Source organism: Fundulus heteroclitus, chromosome 13 (assembly GCF_011125445.2).
Source record: "Fundulus heteroclitus isolate FHET01 chromosome 13, MU-UCD_Fhet_4.1, whole genome shotgun sequence".
NCBI classification, from domain to species: domain Eukaryota; kingdom Metazoa; phylum Chordata; class Actinopteri; order Cyprinodontiformes; family Fundulidae; genus Fundulus; species Fundulus heteroclitus.
The window spans coordinates 22,591,901-22,605,526 of NC_046373.1; the positions used below are offsets into that span (position 1 = coordinate 22,591,901).

At 39.9% G+C, this 13,626-nt stretch overlaps 1 long non-coding RNA gene across 1 annotated transcript; it reads left to right on the top strand.

The window, feature by feature from the left end:
* Window positions 1–6,638: 6,638 nt before the first annotated feature.
* LOC118565244 lies at window positions 6,639–7,530 on the top strand. Its single transcript, XR_004932282.1, has 4 exons — window positions 6,639–6,817; window positions 6,942–7,052; window positions 7,155–7,247; window positions 7,330–7,530. It is a non-coding gene; the product is annotated as an uncharacterized LOC118565244 (long non-coding RNA).
* Window positions 7,531–13,626: the final 6,096 nt, after the last annotated feature.

Below are 13,626 nucleotides of genomic sequence, written 5' to 3' on the forward strand. Positions count from 1 at the left end.
ACAGGTGAATTAAAAGGGTATTTCTGTAGGGCTTCATGCTGCAATACTGAGACCCAGACAGTGGTGCAACATTTTCCAGTAGTTCCTCCTCTGGACTCTACAGCAAAAGAATCAGAGACATGAGCCTACAGTGTTCAATTATAAATCTGCATGTTTTTTTCTGCACTGGTGCACTCCGCACCAGTGCAGAAAAAAACATGCATTGTGCAGAATACAAAAGGTTTGATGTTCCTAGTTCAGAAACGAGGCTTCACTGTATAAGAGGTGTGGCTTTCAGCTGCTTCAAGAAGGGCAGGGCGCTAAAGTAGTCAAAGTATCCCTTTAGCTCTATAGTGAATGAAGAATTAAACGATAATTTTACTTGGTTTAGTTTTTTAAAAGTAGTTGAATTGAAGGCTGAAGAGACACAGTTGAAGATTGATTATACAAAAAAAAAACATTTTGCTGGAGGAGATGCTCATTATTCATCTTTTAGGATATTTAGAAAAACCTTAATATGAATTTCTCATCCATCTGAAAAACGTTGTTTTCTCAACTTTCCAACTTTCTCAACTTTTAAATAAAATTTAAGATTTTCTAAATCTGTTCTTTCATGAAGCTGTTCTGTTTTCCTGCATCTTTCCAGCTCTTTATTCCACTGATGAAACATGCATTTTCATTTGTCCTGGCAAAAATAATTGATTTTAAAATGCAATCTGTTGTTCTCCACTGAGCGTGCATGCCATTAGTGCATCTTTTCATTCTGTGGAAAAAAAGGTTTTGCTTGTGGGGTTTAAAATATAACGCAGATTCTCATCCTGGAGCTTTGCTGGACTCACATCCTTTGTCCTGTTATCAGTATCAATATTTTAGTCATTAAGCACTGTATAAATAAAATTGTGTTTTTGTATCACTTTGAGTAAAACTGTTTCCATGTTTAGCTTACAGAAAGATAAAACAGTAAACTAATTAATGGTACATTTGTGACTGATTGCAATGATTCCTGTGTTATTAATTCAAAATCTTTAATCAACCCAGAGCTGCATGGCTACAATCAGCAAAAAACAAAAAATTCGAAAAAGGGAAGCTGACTTTTTACACTCAATACCATGTCCTAATGGCACAAGTAGATTTGTTATAATTTCCTGGTTCATGAAGCAACATTTTTTTTTCTGTCTGCAAGCAGAATTGGACCTGCTGCTGGAATGAAAAGCAATGTGTTGATCTGAAGGACCTTTTAATGTTTTTTAGCTACTTTAGGAATAAATGCTTTGATTTTTTACTGAACTGAGCGCCATGGAGCTAAATTGAACAAACTTTATGGCCCCAGTTTATTTCTAAATAATGGACCAGTTAATTTTCACATCATGATAAAAATCCAGCTGGAAGCTCCCTGAGAGGGTTGCTATTGGTTTCTATCATAGCCGGAGCTTTTAGATTCATCTGTAGCGCAGGTGAAAATCATTCTGCTCTCTGTTGCTGATGATGACGTTGGTGATGCTCATTAGAGTGAAACCTTCACTTTCATCTTGCTGGGTGAATATCAGTGATTATAACAAGCAGTCAGCATTCAGGTTTTACATCTTACTTCAACCTGGGGAATGCTGCTACACATGTTGTGGTGCCCCACATGCATAGTTGGTGCACCACACAGGAATACAATTGCAACCCTGTTGGATCAATGAAAGAGGTAGACTGACTGCTCTGGACTGAAAAGTCATTCTGGTTTTTCAGGGTCGGACAAACCGCAAGTATGACTCTGCTCTGCTTTCATTTTCTCTCTCATCTCGTCTTGCCGCACCTCTCCACGCCATTTGTTTTCATGTTTTGCTGCTGTTTCCCTGGTTCCTTTCTGCATATGACTGATCCAATGGCAGTCGTATGCAGAGACTGGAGGGGCCCCCCAAGATACACATATTACAACACGCGTTCTGATGACATTTTATCAACAGGATTTTAATCAGAAACATGAATAATGTGTGCAAATAAGTAATAACTGTATTAACCACATGTGTACAAGGAGTTTTATGGGGCCTCAAGATTTTGGGGCCCTACACAACTGCCTAGTTTTGCCTAATGGTAAGTCTGCCCCGATTTCAGGTTTACCACGGCTATTTTTTTTTTGTTAAATTGCGCCACAAGTAAGAAAATATATAAATAAACAGACTGAGGGATCTGTTTTAAATGTCCGGATCTGTCCTCAGGTGGGTTTTCAGCCTATATTTCTGGTAGAAAATTTAGTGTGTCTAGTAACCAGATTATGTCTAAATCGGCAGTGCTTGCTATTTGTTATTTCTCAGGGTACTGGGCTAGGACCTTTGTGTCTTTTTACTGTAGGTTATTCCTTTGGCCCAGGTCATTAAATATTTCAGAGATTTTTCCTACTACCTTTTTTCTGTTGGTTTTCAGCTGTATTGCTCATTTAGGACCTCTGGCTGGTAAACAGACTGAGGTCTGTTTACCTCAGATGTTAGAAACCTTAAAAGGTTTCTAACATCATGCTAAACATCAATGAAATAAAATTTTGCTTATGTAGTGGCAATTTACAACAGATGTCATCTCAAGGCCTTTTACAAATTCAGTCAAGTCACAAATTGATATTCCCCTTTGATATTGGAAATCTGTTTTACATGATGCTCCAGGGAAAAAGCTCAACCAAGAAGAATACATAAATTTCTAAGGCCAAGCTTCTGAAAAGGGCAACCTTTGTTGTTTGACTTCTGTGCTCGTCATGGATTGTCCACCACAAACACCATGTTCAGGCATAAGGGTGTCCATATGTGCTCTTGGCACCAGGACACCCTAGGTCGCAGTTCAATGATCGACTTTGTTGTCGTTTCATCTGACCTGCGGCCGTATGTCTTGGACACTCGGGTGAAGAGAGGGGCGGAGCTCTCCACCGACCACTACCTGGTGGTGAGTTGGCTCCGATGGTGGGGGAGGAAGCCGGTCCGACCGGGCGGGCCCAAACGTACTGTGAGGGTTTGCTGGGAACGTCTGGCAGAGTCCCCTGTGAGGCGGAGCTTTAACTCCCACCTCCGGAAGAGCTTTAAACACGTCCAGAGGGAGGCGGGGGACATTGAGTCTGAATGGACCATGTTCCACGCCTCTATTGTTGAGGCGGCTAGTTGGAGCTGTGGCCGCAAGGTTGTCGGTGCATGTCGCGGCGGCAACCCTCGAACCCGCTGGTGGACACCAGAGGTGAGGGAAGCCGTCAAGCTGAAGAAGGAGTCCTACCGGGCTTTTTTGGCCTGTGGGACTCCGGAAGCAGCTGATGTGTACCGGCAGTCGAAGCGGCAGGCGGCTCGGCTGGTCGCCGAGGCAAAAACTCGGGCATGGGAAGAGTTCGGAGAGGCCATGGAGAAAGACTTCCGTACGGCTTTGAAGCGATTCTGGTCCACTATCCGGCGTCTCAGGAGGGGGAAGCAGTGCAGCACCAACACTGTTTACAGTGGGGGTGGTGTGCTGCTGACCTCGACTCGGGACGTCGTGCGTCGGTGGGCGGAATACTTCGAAGACCTCCTTAATCCCACCAACACGTCTTCTGTTGCGGAAGCAGAGCCTGAGGACTCTGGGTCGGGTTCTCCCATCTCTGGTGCTGAGGTTGCCGAAGTTGTTCAAAAGCTCCTCGGTGGCAAGGCCCCGGGGGTGGATGAGATTCGCCCTGAGTACCTTAAGGCTCTGGATGTTGTGGGGCTGTGTTGGTTAACGCGACTCTGCAACATTGCGTGGACATCGGGGGCAGTTCCCCTGGATTGGCAGACTGGGGTGGTGGTCCCCCTATTTAAAAAGGGGGACCGGAGGGTGTGTTCCAACTACAGAGGGATCACACTCTTAAGCCTCCCTGGTAAGGTCTATTCAGGGGTTCTGGAAAGGAGGGTCCGTCGGATAGTCGAATCTCGGATTCAGGAAGAGCAGTGTGGTTTTCGTCCTGGCCGTGGAACACTGGACCAGCTCTATACCCTCAGCAGGATTCTTGAGGGGGCATGGGAGTTTGCCCAACCAGTCTACATGTGCTTTGTGGATCTGGAGAAGGCATTCGACCGTGTCCCCCGGGGGATCCTGTGGGGGGTACTCCGGGAGTATGGAGTACCGGACCCTTTAATAAGGGCTGTCAGGTCTCTGTACGACCGGTGTCAGAGTCTGGTCCGCATTGCCGGCAGTAAGTCGGACTCGTTTCCGGTGAGAGTTGGACTCCGCCAAGGCTACCCTTTGTCACCGATTCTGTTCATAACTTTTATGGACAGAATTTCTAGGCGCAGCCAAGGTGTTGAGGGGATCCGTTTTGGTGGCCTTAGGATTGCGTCTCTGCTATTCACGGACGACGTGGTCCTATTGGCTTCATCAGGGCGTGATCTACATCTCTCACTGGAGCGGTTCGCAGCCATGTTCGAAGCGGCCGGGATGAAAATCAGTGCCTCCAAATCCGAGACCATGGTCTTGAACCGGAAAAGGGTAGAGTGCCTTCTCCGGGTTGGGGAGGATGTGCTGCCCCTAGTGGAGGAGTTCAAGTATCTTGGGGTCTTGTTCACGAATGAGGGGAGGATGGAGCGGGAGATCGACAGGCGGATTGGTGCGACGTCTGCTGTGAAGCGGGCGCTGTACCGATCCGTTGTGGTGAAGAGAGAGCTGAGCCAAAAGGCGAAGCTCTCGATTTACCGGTCGATCTACGTTCCTACCCTCATCTATGGTCACGAGCTTTGGGTCGTGACCAAAAGAACGAGATCCCGGATACAAGCGGCCGAAATGAGTTTTCTCCGTAGTGTGTCTGGGCTCTCCCTTAGAGATAGGGTGAGGAGCTCAGTCATCCGGGGAGGACTCAGAGTAGAGCCGCTGCTCCTCCACGTCGAGAGGAGCCAGTTGAGGTGGCTCGGGCATCTGGTCAGGATGCCTCCTGGACGCCTCCCTGGAGAGGTGTTCCGGGCACGTCCCACCGGGAGGAGGCCCAGGGGAAGACCCAGGACACGCTGGAGGGACTATGTCTCTCGGCTGGCCTGGGAACGCCTTGGGATTCCTCCTGAGGAGCTGGCCCAAGTGGCCGGGGAGAGGGACGTCCGGGCCTCCCTACTGAAGCTGCTACCCCCGCGACCCGACCCCGGATAAGTGGAAGAAGACGGACGGATGGACAAGCTTCTGAAAGAGCCCAACAGATTTTACGTTCACTTGCGAAGCAGTTCCGCTTTCGCCATAGTGCTCCGCTTGATTTATACACGCAAGTAGCTTTATTATAATTTATGCAGGGAATAGCAGCCACCTAGAGGTGACCAATCTCGTTGCAGCCCCTAGACCGTGGAATCCGCTGCCTCTTTACTATTTGATTTGATTACTTAAATATCAGGTTGAATCCATGTCTGAGTCCACTGTTCTCTTGATTAAACCCTGGTAAACCAACAGATTGCATTTGATGCTTTCGTTCTTTCTGAGTTTAGCAGGAACGAGACTACTTTGCTTAAATGCACGCTCACTCCAACCTGTTCTACAACCCCGCCTGGTATATCAAAATTTAACTTCTCTTTTATTATGAGGGAAGTGGTTGGGTTGACATTTGTTTAAATGTGGAGGATCAGGTATGTTTAGTTTCAAAACATTTTCTGGAAGAACCAAAAGGGCTCTGATCATCTCTACACTCAACAAAAGCTTTGTTCTGTAAGTGTAACAAAATATAAATTTAATTATGGATCTGTACTGTTAACTATGGCTTAATTTTACTCTCAGTCAAATGTGGGCATCGATGCCAAAGTTAGATTGTTTTAAATTTAAATTTATCTGTCAATTGCTTACACGAATTGGCTGAAATCTGAGTTTATACAATCTTGGTGGCAATAAAACGAGACCAGTTTTAATTAAACACACAAAATGTAACATTGAGGTTTTATTTGGTATATCAGGGTTTTGTTTTTTTACAAATTAAAATAGTCTACAATCAAAATAAAAGCACAACATTAAAACTCATGATAAAATTAAAGGTTTTTAGTTAACTGAGCACATAAACAATCTTGTTAAGTCTGAAGAATAATTGACACATTGATTCTTCCTGCAGGTTGTTTTCATTTGTTTAATGTAAAAAGGGCTTTGCTTCTTAGTTAATCAGTTCTCAATAGGATGTTATTGAAATGCTTTATTAACTATTCTGAATCAAAATGTCTCTTCTTAGAGCCAACATGAGTGGAAACAGCAACACTGAACCAGGTGAAGGCGCAGGACAAGGAAAATATTTTGGCCCTGCCTATGATACCTTGGTACCTATTGTGGCAAATGGTGCCTTAAAATTTACTTTGGAGCAGTGTAAGTTAAGGCAATCTCATTACACATTTTAATGGCATATTATGAGTTGGCTCATAATTAAAAGATTATGTATTTTCAGATTAATTTGTATTTTTCTTGTAATATAGCTGTTTAATTCAGCAAGTTGTTTTCTAGATACTTGTATATGCTGATGTTCCCATTTGATTTGGGTTAACAAACAATTGAACCTAAGGTCCACCTAATGAAGTGGCAGCTACTTTGAACCGAAGTCTCAGTCAGTGGGCATCAAAACTTAATTTCAGTTCATTTCAATGAATGTATCTCTATGTGCACAGATAGAGAGATACATTAAGGCCTCTACGTATTTTTCTTAAATGCTCCATTTTTTTGGGCTGTTATTAACCAGTGTTGGAGCAGCAAGTAGCATTATCACCTTTGTTATGGATGGTTAAGCCAGAAAATCGAAAGATATTCTAAATGCATTGAAATTAATGTTTCATTTCTGCAGTGGCCCCGCTTATTTCTTCTTGGTGGGAAAATGATGAACACAAAAAGAAGATTCAAGACTTGGAGGTTAAAAACATGAAAGCCAGTATGTACATCCAACTCAGTCAAACTCGAACCATATCATTCATTGGTGTAAATGTTCCTTATTTAAATATATATAAAAAAAAGCACTGAATATGAAACCAGGGCAATACTATTCTTTTTATCAGAGCTGGATGTCTTGGAAGAGCTGCTAGTGGAAAGGCAACATCTGTTCTGCAGCTACATTAAACCGAAATCTTGGCGCCTGTCGGTGGAGAAGGACATCAGGAAGAATGCCAGTGATTTGATTTCTGCCACAGTAATAAAAGAGGGAGATTTAGATAAAATCTTCAGAGAAGATCGTCATTGTAAATCCTGTCTTTCATCCATGTTGTATAAAGACAAAAGACAAAATGGAAAGCTGATGTGGAAGATGCTGGAAGGCTGGAGAGAGGCAGTGAATGTTAATAACAAAGACGAAGAGATTAAAAAAAGTAAGTTCGCTTTAGTGTGGCTCATACTTTCTATGAGAATTATCCTGCAGGAAATTCATTAATTTGTCTTGTCTTTTCACAGGTCACTAAGGACAAATAAACTTTCCGGTCCAATTTTAAGCTCTAATTAAAGTTGCTTATGAACAACAAGGTTGCTCAGCAGGTGTCTCTTTTGTCTAGTTGGTAGGACGTCAACAGCCGCTGTTTACAACAAGTGTCACCAGTCCTACTACATTGGTGCTGTGTCATACGAAGGGCTGCCAGTACTCATCTTTCAACTGGAATAGTCAGAGTTTACTTTGTGTGAAAGAAACAGCGTTTAGTGGTTTTAAAATATTGGATATTTTAAGATACTCTCATTTTAAAATTGTATAAATTCAACTGTGTTTAAAAAGAAAGAAAAACTAAATAAAATAACATTTTGTTGGTTGGTGACCCGTGGTTTATACTATCTAGTTGGAATTTACTGTCATATTCAATAAATTAGAGAATACATTTCTGAGAGGCTTGTTTGTCAGATTAAAAGTACCTTTTGAAAAGAAAAAAAGCTTTAAACCAGTATAAAACATACTTTTCATAAAGCCCCAATTTCTGCATGAAAAACTTTGCTTTTGTATTGGTCTGATACAAAATTCTAATCTTAAATGCTGTGTTTTAGCTGGAGGTGGGAAATACTGTTAATCAACAGAAATAAAGGCTTTAAAAAAAGCATTGGTCTGTGTTAATCTTTACAATGTTTTTCCCTTAGTGAGTGGAGTTAGTGAAATACATAAACTTTTTAATAACATTGTAATTTATTGACTATGATTGTATAGCCACTACCCATTCTGTTTGCTGGCATACTGATGCCTATAGCAGGGTATTTTATCAACATGGGTTGCTAGTTCTAAAGTTCTGGTTGTGCTTTATTATTTAGTATTTGCCTCCTATTTTTGTTTTTGCTTTTATTTCTATTATGACCTGAAACTTTCAATGTTTCAGATCATTAAATAAACCTGTATCACACAAAGGCAGTTTTTAAATGACAATTTCTTTTACAACAATGTGGAGGAATCTTTATACCTCCTTTCTTACAGAATTGTGTTAATTCAGCCACACTAGAGCATAAGTCTTTGGAATTGACTTTTGAAATTCATGTCACAGAATTTCAGTCTAATTATGCGTGAGATTTTATTACGCAATTTTAAAACCTCTGTATTTTTATCTATTCTTGTAGCCATTCAGAGGCGGACTTGCTGCTGTGTTTCGGATCATTGTCCGGCCACATTGCTTGATTTTATGGTTATAAACACACGGTGGACTATTTTCTTCAGGGTTTTGCTGGTAAGGAGCAGAATTCATGGTTCTCTCAGTCACTGTAGGTCATTTGGGTTCTGAAGCAACACAATAATCCTAAACTATGACCAAATCACAAATACTTTTGACTGTATGACTTTACTTTCTTGAAATACTCTATTTGTTTTACACAGTAAACATCGAAATGTTTCTAGTAAATGAGAGATGTTTTTTTTGTAGTTTTTGTCAGCAGTGGTTTTCCCTTTGGAACGCTCCCATTTCTGCTAATTTTTTAAATCACAAACACTAACCTTTACCAGAGGCAAGTGAGGTCCGTAGAGCTTTCTATGTGTTTCTAGGTTTTTCCCAGACCTCCTGGATGCGTTCTTGGAGTAACTTTGGGAAAACACCCACTCCTGGAAAGGTTACCCATTGTTCCATAATTTCTCCAATTATGGATAATGACTCTCATAGTGGTACACTTGAGCTCCTTAACATTAGAGATGACTTTTTAACCCTTTCCAGACAGATAAATATCAATGACTTTGTTACACCTGATAAATTTCTTTAGACTGGGGCATTATGGTTACTTTTTGAGGTCTTTCAGCCTACTTCAGTTGGTCCATAATGTTCTGTTTCAATGATTTCTTGATTGTGCAGGTGTGGCAGTAATTTGAGCTGTGTGTGGCAATGAGTGAAATTCATCTCAGGTTTCCAAAAAAATTTATCAATTCAGGATTTAACAGGGCTCTGGGTCAATATCTGAATACATCATTTTGTATTTACTCAGGTATTATCTGATACAAAAATGTGTTTGATTATTTTAAACATTTAGAAAATACACAAGCAATGTATGGCCATGCATGAACATAAATGCAGGCTGTGGAAACTTGTAATGAAGGGTAGATAACCAATGCTAGTCACAGCGAACAGCAGTGGTAGTAGCTGTTTTGGTTTGGCAAGAGAGGAGTGGCTAGACTGTTCCTACATTTCATTCCAATTGTTTTTTGTTTTTGTTTTGTTTTTACTTGTTTTTATTTTGTTTTTATTGTCCAGTTGTGTAATTATGTAAAGCATTTGTACTGTCTTTATATTGAAATGTGCTATACAAGTAAATCTGCCTCGCCTTGCCTAGATGGTCGCACACACTATTCGGCAGAACTTAAACGCAACGTGTGCAATTCCAGTATTTTGATTGGACGATCTGAGCTTGGGGCGAGGGGATTTGTGCCACATGGCTGTCTAGTGAGAGCTTGGTGGGCATGCGTACTGCAATTTCAGTTGTTCATTATTTAAACGTTGGAGGGCCGGCCCCCATGTCAAGGCGCCTCAAAAGGATTTAGCCAATGTATCTTGTCAGTTTTCTGGCAGTTTTCTGGCAAAAAAGCAGACAAACATTTCTTAGAATTTTATTGCTGGAAGTTTTTCTTCCCTGTTAAAAGGGAGTTTTCCTCTCCGCTGTCGCTTCATGCTTGCTAGGTACGAGGGATTGCTGCAAAGCCATCATCAATGCAGACGACCGTCCCCTATGGATCTACGCTCTTTCAGGATGAGTGAATGCTGCTTGGAGAGACTCGATGTAATCTTCTGGGTTTCCTTAGACGGAAACATTTTTAACCAATCTGTCTGTGGGACTTGATTGACTTTGTAAAGGGCCTTGAGAGGACACATAATGTAAATTGCCACAATATAAACTGAATTTAATTTAATTGAAGTTTGGCATGATGTTAAAAACCTTTTTGTAGGAGTCATAAATATAATATGTTTCTTTGTTACATGGTGTATGGTTGCTGTGGTGATGCGTAGAGTGTGTGCCATGTGACACATTTGGTGAAAGGGGCTGATTGCTTCAAAAGAGGCGTTCTTACCTGTACCGGGTTTTGACACGAGAAAGGGGAGCGGGGTATATTTTGTTGACCTTTTTGCCTTGCTTCAATAAATTACAGATCATGGAAAATCATATAGACATGATTCCACGTAATGTAAACAATACCAAAAGCCACTGTTTCAATGAATCATTCAAGATATACTCCTGGATCAATGCACGTTCCCTCTCAAGTGAGTATGCATGGTTTTCTTTGGAGTCGCAACACTTTTGAAAGAATCAGGGCATCTGTAGGACTAAAAACAATTAGTGATCTTTGTTCATGGGAGTCTGATATGGCCCATTAATGTCTTTTGGGGAATTATAATTCAAATTTAATCAGAAATACTATTTAAGTTTCTACATATGCAAGCAGATTAAACTGAATAATGTTTTTAATGGCTTTACCTACAGAAACATTGTTATTGTATTGGGAGCTTTCAGAGATGATGACTTGTTGGCTGCATAGAGTTGGCTTGGAAAAATGTGGACCCAGCGCCACACAGTGGTTAAAAATGATGATGTCCAGCCTTCCACTGGAAAAACAACAAACTTTGATTCAACAGAAGACCTTTGTGATAATGGAAGTTTTGGGATAAAAAAGAATACATTTGTATTCAGGTGTAGAAGAGATAAAGTATAAACTATATTTATTAAGTACCTCTGCTGATGAGAGATGTGCTGTTGATGGTTCTTTGGATATGACAGCATGAAATGCAGTCACGTGGAACCTATAAAGGAAATCTGTATGAATCAAATAACATTTGTATGATTGTATTTTCATGGTCAAAAACGTCAAAAAATATTTTGGCAAAAAGATTGTTGCAGGATCATGGTATTTATGCAAAGAATTCAAACAAAAATGTGTACCTTGATCTAATTACTCATATTTAAAGCACAAAAAACTGTACTACTGCTGTCAGGATAAAATAAGAAAATGACTATAACAGAAATAATTATGTTATTCATAATATTCTTTATTGTTATTTTGATACACTTGGGAATATAATCTTCTGCCAGATTTAAAATTAGCTATCAAGCAGAGCAGCCATGTCCAAAGTGCAGCCCGGGGCCATTTGTGGCCCCTATACTGATTTGGGGTGCCCCCCCTCACTGCATTTCAAGAAAGATTTGGCCCACCAGCACAGGTGGCTGATGCAGATGAAAGATTTTAGGTTTTGATTTGTGCTAAATTATTACAGAAAAGTTGAAATCCTACAATTGAAAATGTATTAATCTTTTAATTAATAAACACACTTTTGACATTCTCTTTAATTTCATAGTAACATCTATCCAATGACATTTAATTACTCAAATGAAGACTTTGGTGCATTAAAATCTACTTTGAATTGAATTATTACAATTGGCTAATTACAGCAAGTGTTTTCAAAGAACAACTGACCCAAATACTGTTGCTAGAGTAAAAAGAGTTAAGCTTATTATTGTTAAATAGTCAAATTAAACTGAAAATGATTGAAAATAATTTGCAAATGGGATGGCCATCTTTTAATACAACAAATAAGCAAAATGCTTTTTTTAACCTTTGAATCTACAATTACTTACACATTCATTTCCTACAAAAAAATCTGACTAATTTATTTATGTAAAATTATCATATTTTGTAGAGCAGGTATTAAAGTAACTTTTTTTGGCTTAATAAAAATTCTTGTAATTTTTTGGCCCCTGGGTTCCTTTGACTTGACAATTTTTCAGCTGCTTTACATTTATGCCCCGCCTTCTTTCTCAACTCTAGTTTGAGTTACCTTAGCAGGAGTGATGGGTGCAGCTCTTTTAGTTTACACTCCATGCATCTTTGCATCTTTATCTAGCATTACAAATGCTGCCGAACTTGCAGTTTCCAAATGCATTTTTGCACAAATGCCTTTTGCACCATCATTTCTGCACATACAAATGGTTTTCACTGTTCTCTTCTCCTGCATAGTTTACATTTCAATTGTTTACTTTTTATTCACTGCAGCAATTTTCCTGCATTGTTTACATTTCAATTGTTTACTTTTTAATTACAAGCTGTATGCAACGGGATTTTGTTCTGTATGCACTCTGTACATACAAAATGACAAATAAAGATGTCTAAGTCTAAGTCTAAGTCATGACTGTGCATGTTTTTTCACAGCAGTCTTTCTTATAATTCAAGGAATGGTGTAGCAGTCCTCTGCAGCGAGGTGACTGTCAGTGGGCAAAAATAAGTTGGGGAGGGGCAGCGCTGCATTACTCTAAATGCAGTTGGGCACTTTGGCACTTTCTCTGGTATGTCATTCAAGGGACTGTTTGCCACCGAAAAAGTGTAAAAACAGAGAGAGGTTTTGCATCTAACATTTATAAACCATGATATACCAGTACTTGGCAGCAGGAAATAGACTAAGGGAAGTATAGACATATTTAACAATTTAAAGATGTTAATTTAAAGCTCTGTCATCTCAGTGTGTGTTTTGATTGTGCCATATGGTTGTGAGAGTGGGGGGTTACAGCAGATGGACAGTTTTAGAGGTTGTGGGGGATGTTGAGTCTTAAATCAAAGGAACAATAGGACAGCTGAGAAACGCTTCAGCTGCTGTTCAGAAAAATGAGACCCACTAACAGACAACAGATGTGCTGTTGTTGTGGAAATAGAGCAAGTGGTGTTGTCATGAACGTTTTGATGTTTCTAAATATGTTCAGCTCCAGTATACGAGCCTGATGAAATGAAAAATGAACATGAAAGATAGCATAGAAAATATGAGAAAAAGATCAGGGGGGGAAAAATCAGAAAAGGAGAAAAATAATTAAAGTAAAATTAATGAGTGAGAACCAATAAAGGAAGCAAATTGCAGAAAGAAAGAAACAAGAAAAAAGAAAAAGATAACTTTGGAAAGAAAGAGAACAAAAAAGAATGTCAGGGAAAAAAAGAAAACCCACAAAAAACAAAAAAGAGAAAGAAAGAAAGAAATCACTTTACAATAATGCTCCCCTCATTAATGGCTAATAGATAGTTTATATATAGCCATCTATAAGGGGAGCCTTATTGTAAATAGTTTCTTTTTTCTTTCTGTACCACTTTACAATAATGCCCCCTTTATTGATGGTTAATAAATGTTTTATAGATATGTCATTATTTAATCTGTAAACAATTTTAACTCACTCATAAGTGTTTATTAAGGGCGAGCAAGTGACAAAATGGACCGGTTTGAGCTTACAAGGTAGTAACTTAGTCAGAATTTTTTTATTATATGCAACTCTAGA